Source organism: Lissotriton vulgaris, chromosome 12 (genome assembly GCF_964263255.1).
Source record: "Lissotriton vulgaris chromosome 12, aLisVul1.2, whole genome shotgun sequence".
NCBI lineage: Eukaryota > Metazoa > Chordata > Amphibia > Caudata > Salamandridae > Lissotriton > Lissotriton vulgaris.
The window spans coordinates 122,442,604-122,455,416 of NC_141700.1; the positions used below are offsets into that span (position 1 = coordinate 122,442,604).

A 12,813-nucleotide genomic window follows, 5' to 3' on the forward strand; every position below is an offset into this window, starting at 1 on the left:
AATTATTTATTCAAAACCCTTATAAAAACACAAACAAAAACCAGATTGTCTCGAAATCCTACAAGTGCAGTTTTATAAAGTGCAAATTCGTATAGTCACCAGTATATTTCAAAACAGTGATTTTCTTAACAAATTGATATAATTTTTATATTTACTTCATTATTTTGAACAACAAATAGAACATATGGATTTTAAAAATGTCATGAGCTTGTTCTGAAACTCTGCCGTCGGTACGAGGCACCATCATCATCATGCAATGATTCAGTCTCTTCTTGGAATGCATTCCGTAGGGCCCCCTTTAAAGAGCTCCTACGCCCATGTCGCCTGATGCCGCCAACTAGAAAGTAGATGATGGGGTTGAGACTGCTGGTAATGCAGAAGCTGTGGAAGAAAATGGCAGCATGGGAGACTTGTACACTGAGATTGATAAAGAGAGAAAGAAAATCAAACACAGCATACGGTGAAGAGAGGACAAGGAATGCAAGAACTGTTGAGAGGATGAGTACGAGTCTTGGTGGGTGACACTTTTGTGGATTCTTCCAGATAGTGATGAGCAGCAACACGTTTTGACAGAAGCATCAAGGGTAGAAAGATGCAAAAATGAAATACAGCCACAATTATGTCAAGTTCTGTCCAATCCTCGCAATTCGCGTCAACCAAAAGACTTTGGTGCCATACCCGAAATAACCTATTTGTAAAACACCCATATAGGAAATGTCACCAACAATCATTCCGTGCTAAAGTTCTTCGATGCCCCCACTCGGCAACTCATGATCCAAGCTACCGTCATCTCCAGGCTGGATTATGCGAGTTCCCTGCTGGCCGGGCTGAACGTAGCTGAGATCGGGCGCCTGCAAAGGATCCAGAACGCCGCAGCGAGAGCGGTGGTAGGCCTCCCAAGATTCTGTCCTACCTCCAGCACCATACGAGCGCTGCACTGGCTTCCGGTGGCGCAGCGGATTCAGTTTAAGGTCCTCTGCGTCGCCTATAAGATCTTGAAGGGGTCCCCGGCAACGATCCTTACGACCCTCATGGCCAATTACATCCCAGCACGACCCTTGAGATCGGCAGACCTCGAATTGGCCGTGGTGCCGCGCTTTAAGCGAAGCAGGGCCGGTGGACGCTCATTCCGAGTGCGGGCCGCTGCTTTGTGGAACTCCTTACCCCCGGCAATTCGCGCTATGAGCGATTTGCTTTCTTTTCGTCGCGCTTTGAAAACGTTTTTATTCCCTTAGTTATTTGCTTGTGTTGTTTTATCTAGTTGTGTTGTGTAGCTGCCTTGTCGGGCGCCAGGACGCTCCTTAGCTGGAGCATCTGTGCGCCAAATAAAAACCACATAACATAACATAACATAACATAACATAACATTCATTTGCATCAAGAAAAATATGAAAAAAATTACAGGAAGACAAGAACTATGCAATCTGCGATGGCCAGGTTCAAGATGTATATGGTGAAGGAGTTCCGAGAATTTCGAGACCTCAAAATCCAGAGGACCAATCCATTCCCAGCCAGGCCAAAGACAGAAATGACCACGGGTATAGACAGGAGCGCCATCAAATATAAATATAGATAATTAAAGTCACTTTCCATGTCATTATCATAGTAAATGTCTGTATCTGGAGTCATCATGAAGACAGTAGGATAATCTTCCAAGTTGGAACCTCCATGGATTGCAGTCATCTTCATTGACCTGGAAAAATATGAAGAGAGATAACACCAGAGATCAGCAAACACCATGCATGAATCTGGTTGGTGCTCTAGGAGCATTGCTAGTAAATATTATCCCCCTTTTAACCTACAATGTACTTCCTGTTTGTGTTGCACTTAGTACCGAATTAATAAATCTGTTTTATGATTCTGAACTAAATTCAATTTTTTAGGTCAGAAATCTGGTCACTGGATCATACGTACATGGCTATCTAATGAAGAACGTAAAGATGATCTCTGTTAGTGCTTTACCTGTAACCACTGTGTGAATTCTGGGGGTTGGCCCTTACCTACAACCACCTTGGGCCTTAGACAATTGTAAACACAAAACAACATCAGGTGGTTGTTAGATTTATACACATCTTTACTTATGCATGAGGTACATTTTACCCAATAATCATGACCTCAAATTTGTTTTAGTAATGATTGAACACAAAAGTTTTTCAAACGTTCACATTTGGTGCGATAAAAGAAAGGACAATCCACATTCAACTCGATGGATATACAGTGAAAAATATTTGAAAAACGTGTGAAATATGGAAAGATAAATCAAATTTACATTGTGATAACGCAAAATTTATACATGAACTAGGCTAAAATTGCATCTTCACCAATCCAAGATTTTCCAAGACCAGAGTATTACATTCACAGAAAGTGCTCTTAGTACTGGAATGTATAACGGGTCCAGAGGTATCTAATATGGGCTTCCAATAGTTTCTTTAGACAAAGAATTGATACGTCCATATTGATACTGATTGAACTAGGATCCCCTATTGATCCCGGGGTACTGAGGTCATGATTATTGAGTAAAATAAACCTCATGCATAAGTAAAGATGTGTTTGAATCAAACAACCACCTGATGTGGTTTTGTGCTAGCACGTTTTTGTTATCTTCATAATCTCCGTATGCTGAGCTTTCAGTGGCAATGTTAATGGAAGTTTGAGTGACCACTCCCATTATTTATGGAATCTAGGTTAAAAGCAGTCACATTCGCATCTGCTGTATGAAGCTTGGAAAGTGCACAGTGGCAACTGACTTACTCCAATATGCTGATCTCATATTCGCAAGCATGCCATGCATTGTGCAGCCTGCCAGACCAGCGGCCCAAGTGCAGCTTGAACTGTGACTGCATTCATAGCAACATTTCCTCAGCACCAACTTGTTCTTGCACATTGACTCATTAACCACAACGGTGGAGACGCAGAAGTCCCCTTGCCCTCCACCCTCTTACATGATGTAAGCACATGTTGAGGACGGAAGGGTCCGTCCTCCGAAAGGGCAATTTTTAGGTTGAGCCTAGAGCAGCGCGCATGCGCTGCTTGCTCCACTTTTAGTAAGGGGCTTCAGAAAGCTCCCCAGCTCACCACACGCTAGTATGTGTGTTTTTTTGCTTCCTCACAGGCTAATGGACTTTGCGTGCGTCTTTCAAATAAAGACAGCACGCAATTGGGCAAAGGCGGGTGCATGTCCCACCTTTGCTCCGCCCTCGGCCTATTGCTTGAAATTACCCGCACAACCCACATCTGTTTTCAATTATCGTGACCAGACACAGGTGCAATAATTGAAAACAGATCGCTCGCTGTGGAGTGCGTGCACGCACCGCTCGCGTGCTTGTTGCCTTGAGTGCCCTCGGACTGCGTCTATGCTGTGCGAACATCTATTCACAATGCATCACCCAAAACTTTAACTTTTACTTCAGCTGAAAACATTTTTCACAACGTTTTCCTATTATACCCGCGGTAAAAATTCATCTTTCTGCGCAGTTTCCCGGGTTCCGATCCTATAGGTGTAAGTTCAAACCAGAATTACACGTGGAAAAGACACTGCAGGAGTTTTAGAATGTGCACAAAATTAGCACTCTGCGAATGTACTCTTTGAATGCTGTGGCACCCTCCCCAAGGTATGCCTATCTTGGGTGTGACTTATATATCAGTGAAAAACATGCGCATTTTACAGAACACCCGCTGTTGTAAGTACATTACTTACATTCAGCGTGTTCTTTTTATTTACGCCGCTCCCACTTGTCTTGCAAAGTGCGTAATGATTAAATATTGTCAAAAAAGTTAAAAATAAAATTCGATTTCACCCCAAAACTTGAGCTTTCTTTGCTTTGAGCAATTGTAAGTGGCTAAAGAAAAATTTATCTTCCCCCATGTTAGACAAGATTCCCAAACAGAGAGTGGAATATGTTGTAGTCAGTCGGATGCGCGTGGGAAACAGACCTGCATGCGCAGATGCACCCGAGGTATGTTTCTTATTCGATTATTGATAGAAACAAGTGTCCCAAAGGACAGCGGTGCTGTGGATTTGAAAATGGTGAAACACTGTATTTTCGTAAATTGTCATCAGAAGTTATGTAAAGAAATTGGCAGACGCAAAGTGTTAGAAGGAAATTGTACACTTCCGCATCTTTATTAACATTGATGATATTGAAAATATTTCAAAATATTAAGAACCACACAAGGAGTGGCACTAGCAGCGTCCAGAAGACCAACCATTGACAGATGGTTGTTATATAATATAGCTTTGGAAACTCATAAAGTTTGTTTTTATGTCACTTCCCCAGTTGCCATTGCCAGGGGCTCAAATGTCTGTCTTGCTCACCCTTGCAATGGAATTGTAGCGTTGTCGTAGCATTAGTGTATTTGCCTGTATTGGTGGTGTTCTCTTCCTCAGCACTAGTCTCCGACTCCATGTATTTACTGTCCCGGTGTAAATGTTCCTACAGGAGTGTCTCCTGACCCTTGCTAAGTGTATTTTCTGACTTGATCTGAACGTGTTTGGCATCTTGCTGAGTTTTTCTGTACCAGTTTTGGGTTTATGGGAATAGTGGTGTTTCTGTGTGCATGGGTGTCATTCCCATGGTCAGTGTGTTGCCTGTCTCGGTGTAGCTTTATTCCAAGCCCCGTTGTAGTTGTTTTTCTTTCCATTGTGCCAGTAAAATAGCAGTCACGATTTTTGTATTTATCTACTGAAGACTCTCAAAAGAATCACTTTGCTGTTCAAATTTAAGGTATCACTACATACAACATATACCGTAGAATACGTACTCCGATATTACACTGCTAACAATTTTTTTTTTAATTAATGAAAAAGGAATAGACTTGCCTTTATTGGCCAAGAAATTGTAATTTTATCAAGATTAATAATGAATCTTTGTAGTTTATCGACTTTTACAATTTAGAGTTGGAAATCGAGGACTATTAAGCTGCGAGCTCTGATGAACACTTATAGGGACCCAAAGGCGAGACCTATTGGCTATGCCAGTGCTTGTTTAATTTGGACTCTCAGGCGTGAAACAAATTTTGTACACAGAGCGTTGGGTTAAGGAACATAGGGCCAGATGTAGGTCGGCCAATACCGGTCGGTAACGGGCCAAAATCGGTAAAATCGGCCGTTACCGAGCGGTATTGCGAGAATGAGATGTAGGTGCCCCAAAAAAAACGAATCGGTAAATTTGAAGCGGTAAAATGCCGACTCGGAAATAACCGATTCGATATTTAACGAGTCGGAATTCACCGATCGGATGAATACCGACTCGGTATACACCGAATCGGAAACTAAGGAATCGGAAAACATGGCCATCGAGATGTAGGAAAGGGAAAAAATACCGAATTCATCCAAATTCGGTATTTCTGAGTCGGATTTTACCATGGACTGAAAGGTGGTGGTAACCATGTGGATGCTATAAAAAGGCTACCAAAATGCAACCCTCCTGTCAAGATGGCTGCACTCTATGTGATAGCGAGGAGGCGAAGGCTACAGGCTGCAGGACTGAGGGTATGGCAAAGGGAGGAGCAGGTGTACAGGCAAAGGATCACTCTGTTCCAATTGACTGAGCCTGAGATACTCCAGAGGTATAGGCTGCACCCCAATACCATCATGGACTTAATAAGGGACCTCCACCCATACCTGGATCATCCAACACCCAGGGCCCACGCCATACCTCCCCATGTCCAGGTGCTGTGCAGCATACACCTGCTTGCCTCTGGGAGCTACCAGAGTGTGATAGCTGCAGTAGGAGGAGTATTCCAGAGCTGTCTGTCCCGATTCTTCCGGAAGTTCCTGGATGTCATGACTCAGAGAATGGGAGACTACATACAGTTCCCTGACACACCTGCGGAACTTGCCAATACTAAAACAGACTTCTATGGACTGGCTCACTTCCCACATGTGATAGGCTGCATCGATGGCACCCACATTCCCCTATGCCCATCTGCAGCCACGGAACACATATACAGAAACCGTAAGTCTACGCACTCCATCAACGTGCAGGTGATATGCAATGCAGGGAACATCATCACCGACATAGTAGCTAAATTTCCTGGGAGCACGCACGACTCCTACATATTCCAGAACAGTGGAATATATAGACGGCTTCAGAATGGTGATTTTGGAGATGGTTATCTGCTAGGTAAATATGTAGCACACACCCTGAAATGTATTTCTGCTCCATGTGAAATGTGTATGAAACCCATGTACCTCTAGTTCTCTCCCAGGTGATAGTGCATATGCACTGCGTTCCTTTGTGCTGACACCGTACCTGAACCCAACCAACAGAGCAGAAAGGCGATACAATGTTGCTCACAGGTCCACCCGCAATGTTGTGGAGAGAACCTTTGGACTCCTGAAGAGCAGGTTCCGTTGCCTCCACAAAAGTGGAGGTGCGCGACAGTACACCCCCCTCCTGTGTTGCAAAATAATAGTGACCTGTGCCATATTGCACAATCTTGCTACCAAAAAAGGCACAGAGGTGGAGTTGACACATCGTGAGAACATAGATGAGGACCAAGAACATGCTGATCCCCAGGCTACAGGGCCAGCCGCAGTAGATGGCAGATTGAGACGGAGTGAAATTACACAACGCTATTTCTAGGTAAGGTATGACATACACACAGGTATACTTCCAGACATGAGTAGTTTATTCCTCACTACTCCTTGATGGTCACAAGACAGTACGTGAATGTCACTGGCTGCACATACTCAGTTGCTCTCACTGTGTGCATCAGAGTCAGTCCCCTGCATAGTTCAGTGCTTGCGTCCTCGCACCACATTGCGGGACATAGGTGCCTGTCCTTCAGGTTCCCTGATGGTGCCTGACTCACCATGGCTGTGCCTGCCACTCCTGCGCACCTCCTGGACAGGTGTACTGGAGCCACTCCTGCTGGTTGACCCCTCAGTCTCCTCCACACCCGTGTCACCAGCATGACCTACGTTTGAGGTCAACATCTGCTCCATTGCAGAGGTAACTCTGCCCATGCCCCGGGTTAAGTTAGTGCAGCAGTGCTCTATAGCCTTCTGCATAGCAATGGAGCGTCTACAGAGGAGAGCTGTGTTGGCAGCAAACCTGTTCATGGCCTTGGTCTGGTCGCGCATGTACTGCCGTTCCCTTGCACGCTGGAGATGTTCCCTATCAAGCTTGTCCGAGAGGACCCCCATGTAGGTTGAAATGTCTGAGATCCCCTGTGCAATCAGGTCCATGCTACTAGCCATTTAGGTAATGCCCTTGTCCATGTTGGACATTGTTGCGCTCAAACCGCGCACCTGGCGCTGCATGGCTTGCAGCGATTTGGCGTGCTGCCGTTGGACCTTCACCATCGTGCCCTCCAGCCCACAAAACACGCTCTCACCATCCTGGCCCTCCCCACCATCACGTGCCCTCCTGCCAAGGACAGTAGTGCGCGCAGAGCCAGCAGACATAGTTGTTCTTGGCCTGTCAGGCACTGGTGCTCTCTTCTGGGGAACATCTTCCTCATCCTCTGACTCAGAGGTCTGCAGGATCCTCTGCGGGGGCTCCGCCTGGCTACTTCCCCCTACCGGCATGGGCGTATTTGTGAGGTTTGGAGACCCAAACAACAGAGGGGACATTGGGATTGGTGTAGTGGGTGGGTCTGGTGTTGAGGGGTCCTGGGTAGTGTCGTCTCCACCTTCTCCTGCGCTGTGACGATGTTTCCTTTTTTCTTTTTCCCTTTTTTTAGATGGTGGTGCCCTCTCCTCCCTCGGCGGTGCAGAACTGCGTGACGACTCTCCTGTGGAATGAAATTGACATAGTGTCAATGTTGTAGTTTGTCTGTGTGTTTTTCTTAATTAAATGTAATGCACACCTTTGCACAGTCCACATTGCTTGTATGGGGGTGTGTGTGGCATGCCTTGCTGAGTCATGTGTGCTGTACTTTGCTTCTGTGTGTACATGACTACGTCTACCAGGATGCATTGCTGCAAGTATTTCTGGCCTCTCCTGCTGTGTCATGTGTGTACACAGTGGTGTGCAGGGTTGGGATGGGTGGGGGTGCATGTGGGTACATGCCTCTTACCTTGTTTTTTGGCTGATTTAGCGGTGCTATCCAGGTCTCCAATCCCGTGGATGCATTCAGACTCCATGGTGGATGCAACTTGCTCCTCTATTGGTGTGAGTTTTGGGGCTTTGGCCCTGCCACCTCCTGTCAGACCGGCATCCTTCTTCTGTCCTGCTATCTTTTTCTTGGTGACTATACGCAGGTCATACCACCGTTTCTTGATGTCCTCAATGTCCCGGTGGGTGTCTCCTATGGCATTCACTTTGCCCTGGATAGCTAGCCATATGTTGCGCTTCACAGTCTCTGCAACATGCAGAGACTGCCTCCCAAATATTTGGCTGTAGTGGGTGACAATCTCATCCACAGTCACCTGTAGTTCCTCTTGGCTGAACTTCTCCTTCCTTTTCCTCTCAACAGCATCCTTCTGACCTTCCTGTGCCTCCATTCTCTCAGTCTGCTGGCCTGTGAATGCTGTGCTCCTCTCTCCTCTGCAGATTTGTTTGTACAGTTGGTTTCCACCTGCATGGGTGTGGCCACTCCCAGGTACTGGGGTGTGGTGCCTCTCTCTCATTGGTTGGATTCACAGGGCCTTGGCTGGGGTGGGTGTGGGCTCTCCCTGATTGGTTGACAGGCTCACATGGCAGATTTCAAACTCCCAAATCGGTATTTACCGAATCGGTAAAATCCGAGTCGGTGTAATCCGAGTCGGATTTTTCCGATTCGGTGATTCCCGTTGATTCCTATGGGCAATGTGGGCCATGGGTTAGCTTGGGTTTCACCGAATCGGATTTTACCGAATCGGACATTTCCGATTCGGTAAATTACGATTTGGCTTACCGGGTCATACCGAGTCGGTAACTTTTAACGATTTTTTACCTACATACCATTTTCCGACTGGGGAATACCGATTCGGTGTGAGTCGGTATTTTCCATTCGGTAAATGGAAATTACCTACATCTGGCCCATAGTTAGTGCATATATGGGAGATTGTTTTTCACTGAGGGGACTGCGTCTTCCCATTTTTACGTTTCCAGACATAGTGACGGTACACGGACGGCTGATAGTGCGGCGCTGTTAAGCTTTCCATTCATTGAGGAAATACGTCCGGGCTGTTTATCCACCATTATTTTTCGGATTTACACAGAGTGAGCTATTTTGAAACTCTTGTTCACACGCAATGACAGGTGGAACTACCTAGAAGGCTGCACCATACTGACATTCACTGGCTTCTACATCCCGCAGAGCTTGGCGGACGAGTTTGAGCGAGAGCACCAGAAGGGCGTCACACCGCCGCACCGCTACTCTCTACTCTCTGCTCCACTCAGCTTGCCCAGCAAACAGTAAAGAACAAAGTGCTGCCGGGGGCCGCTCTAACTTGAGGGTCTCGCTATTTTGCTTTTACCGCTGACGGTGTGGAGCACAGCAGAGCAAGTGAGGCAAGCGTAGCGGCTGTGTGAGCCGGCAAACAGGCTGAACTGAGCAGCCGCGGCGTGAGGGAGCGAGCAGAGGACAGGACAGGTGAGATCAGCAACGGACACCGGGGGCTGGAGCTGCAGGGGCCGGGTCAGCATCCACTGCAGCAGTGGATTGAGTTGGGTTGGACCAGCAGCTGGCAGTTGGCAGCCAAGCTAATTCTTCCCTCTGCTTCTCAGCACCCGCTCCCTGCCTCAAAGCAACAAGGGATATTGCCTGCGGGACCCCTAGGACACTGTGGCTACTGTGATCTTTGAGAGCAGCAGCGGTAGCAGAAGCAAACGGTAAGCGCAAAGAGGCATAACCGCCACTGGCAGAGGTTTTGCCAGGTCTAACATAGAGGCCTCTAGTGTGTCAAGCACCTTGTCTTCCGTTGTGGCCCTAGTGGTCGGTGAACTGCGAAGTGCGGACTGCTTGGGGAGGGCCACGTTGAAGTGGGCACATCGACGTAGGGCTGTGACCGTCAAAGGGCTAAGAGAGTCACCCAGGGACCATGGGGTTTTGGTTCTGGGGTTGTGAACCTCTGCCCAGCTGTGAGAGCTCAGCTCAGTCGAGACCAGCCACGAGGATCTTTCGTGTTGGCTAAACCACCGCTGGCACTTGCACGTTTCAAGGGTTCTTTTCCCTTCTAAAGTAACTGCCACTGATAACTAGGCCTGCCTAGTGCAGCATGAGGTCAGGACGCGTACGAGGAGGTCCGACGAGTAAAGGAGGCATAAAAAAATGCAAACGAACCTCCAACACACTTGATGGGTCCAGGGACGAACCACCATCTAGAACCAGGCCAGCAACACAGAGCGACTGCTCCTTAATTGACATAACAACAGATAAATCAGAGATAAACAGCTCAAGAAGCGAGCAAATATTACAAACAGAAAAGAACAACAAAACAAAAAACTGCCAAACCTTGTTCCAGCCAAAAATTTACACAAAGTTCAGCTTCTTGAAAACGCGGGGGACACTTTACTTTCAAATACCAATGAAATGCCGGGCCTTCAGCCACCTCTCGAACCATTTCAGCCGTTACAGTTTATTGGCGTACAGAGTAACAGCAACATCAAGGAAAGTCCTAGCCCGACAGCTAGAAGCTCACAGCAAAAATATATCAACCCCTCAGCATAACAAAAGTTGGACGGCCCAGGATACTAGAACCACTAGTACCATTGCAAAAAAAGTTGGGAAAAAGTTGTAATAGAAACCAACCTAATTCAAGTACACAGGCCCAACGATGCAAAAGAGATGTCTGAAGACAAATTAGAAGAGAGTCAAACAGACATCTGTGTTACTGCTGGGATCAGCAGACCACTTTGTGAGGAAAACACAATCAGCACGTGCATCGCAACCGATACACTAATGATCTGTGAATAAAGAAGTCAAGAGGCAATAAAGCACTCCTGTGATACCAAAAATAAGGATGTGAGCACAAAGGAGCACCAGAAAGGAAAAGAACTCTCTTCGGCAGCTCTAGTCACACCACCTTACGCACCAGGGACCGACTACAACACAATGCCGAGGTCAGAAAGAAAGACAGACAAAGCAGACAGGCCACCAACTCCTTCTTCAGAGGTGATAGAAATATCCTCATACCTGGGAAAGGAAGAGTGGGAAGATCTCATAGCTGCATACTCCCAAGACAAGAGCAGAAGCGGGCTGACTGCAAATACACTGATCAAGTCAACTGAAGGCATCCGGGAACAACAGGTGGAGGGGGTGGGTGTGACTAAGAGAGATCAAAACGTTACAACAACTCCAGGAAGCCAGGAGGAAATACCAAAATATACAAAGCACGAAAGTGCCTGGCCTAGTCTGTTAAAAACAATGCAACTCCTGGTAGAGGCCCTACATTACCAATCGGACAAGATGGACACTCAATTAACGCTATTAGACACATTGGCTGTCTTTGTGGTTGCCATCGATGGGAAGCTAGGCACATTAAATACACTTCTTCAAAACAAGCTTGATATCGCATGACGTAAATAGGAGTGACAGAGGTGGATGTGGATGCGGCCCAATTATTGATAAATTGTCTTCACTTACAGCCATACTGAGAGATCTGTGCATACAACTCAAAAGGCCTCCACAGTGCCTACAAATCCAACCTTCTGATTAACTTTTGGGAAAATAAACAAAAGTCTCAGGAATACAGAAATACTGGACACTAACAAACAAGGAAAAGAAACAAAAGTCTCAAGGAACACAGAAATACTGGAAATTAACAAACAAGGACACTCCAAAACTAAAGACAGCCTATCCCACACAACTAAAAGAACAGAGGCCAGGGAAACTGGAACGTTAGGTGCTCTACTCCCCGAAGCCTTGGTAGAAGTCAACACAGACAAAAAAATGAACGCTAAACAAAGACGAGCAAAAAAACGTAAAGGCAGAAAACAAAAAACAAATTTTAACCGTGAAGGATTTATGTATCTCTTTCGGAGGACCCCTGTTGTAGAACAATGCACACTCCAACCCGAGGGAGGCACTAGCACAGCAGGGACTACTGCAGAGGTAATATCATTAAACCAAACCACACTCCAACCCGAGGGAGGAACTAGCATAGCTGGGATTCCTGCAGAGGTAATAGCATTAAACCAAACCACCAACAGGAAAGGGCAAACAATCGAGAAAACGAATATATTTGGAAATACCATGCGCGAAGAACTAGAAGCCCCACCCCGAGATAGGCCAATTATATGCCTCCAACCCCCCGCGCATCTCCTGAACCCGATCAGAATCGACTCCCAAAGAGTAACACGATGACTTGTTCTCATTCTACTCAAACAATAAAACAAGAACACAAAAAAGGTCTGGGAATAACCTGGAGTCTAAAATGTTAGGAATGTGCAAAGTGATAACGGACAGTAAACTGGCCACCACTACTCAAGTGACCCCATCCGTACACACACTGGCTAAACAGAGAGAAGAAACACTAGCACCCGCAAAAAACGCGTAATACACGTACTACCTCCCTTGGCTCGGAGAAAACCACCAAATTGCTAAACTGTCTGTTCCAAATCAATATATACCGGGTCAAATAACAAGTGATGTGGAAGAATCTGACACTAATCAGGCAAAAACATCAGTAACACGAGGAATTGAGTCTATATCATTAAGCCAAATTAACAAAGGGACAAGGAGCACAGACGAACAGACGAACAAACGAACGCGACAAGCGCCACATGGTTCAATCCGAATTACATCTCGAAAGGAAGACACAACACACATAATAGAGGTAACTGTTGGGAATTAGCCGGGTTTTCCTACCTCCTTTTGTCCTCCTGTCCCCTCTCTGTGAACATGCATCATCCTACATGCATCATCCTACACTGTGTCAGC

The 12,813-nt window shown here is 46.3% G+C and overlaps 1 pseudogene; it reads right to left on the reverse strand.

The window, feature by feature from the left end:
* Positions 1–200: 200 nt before the first annotated feature.
* LOC147673603 (proto-oncogene Mas-like) lies at positions 201–8,452 on the reverse strand (annotated as a pseudogene).
* Positions 8,453–12,813: the final 4,361 nt, after the last annotated feature.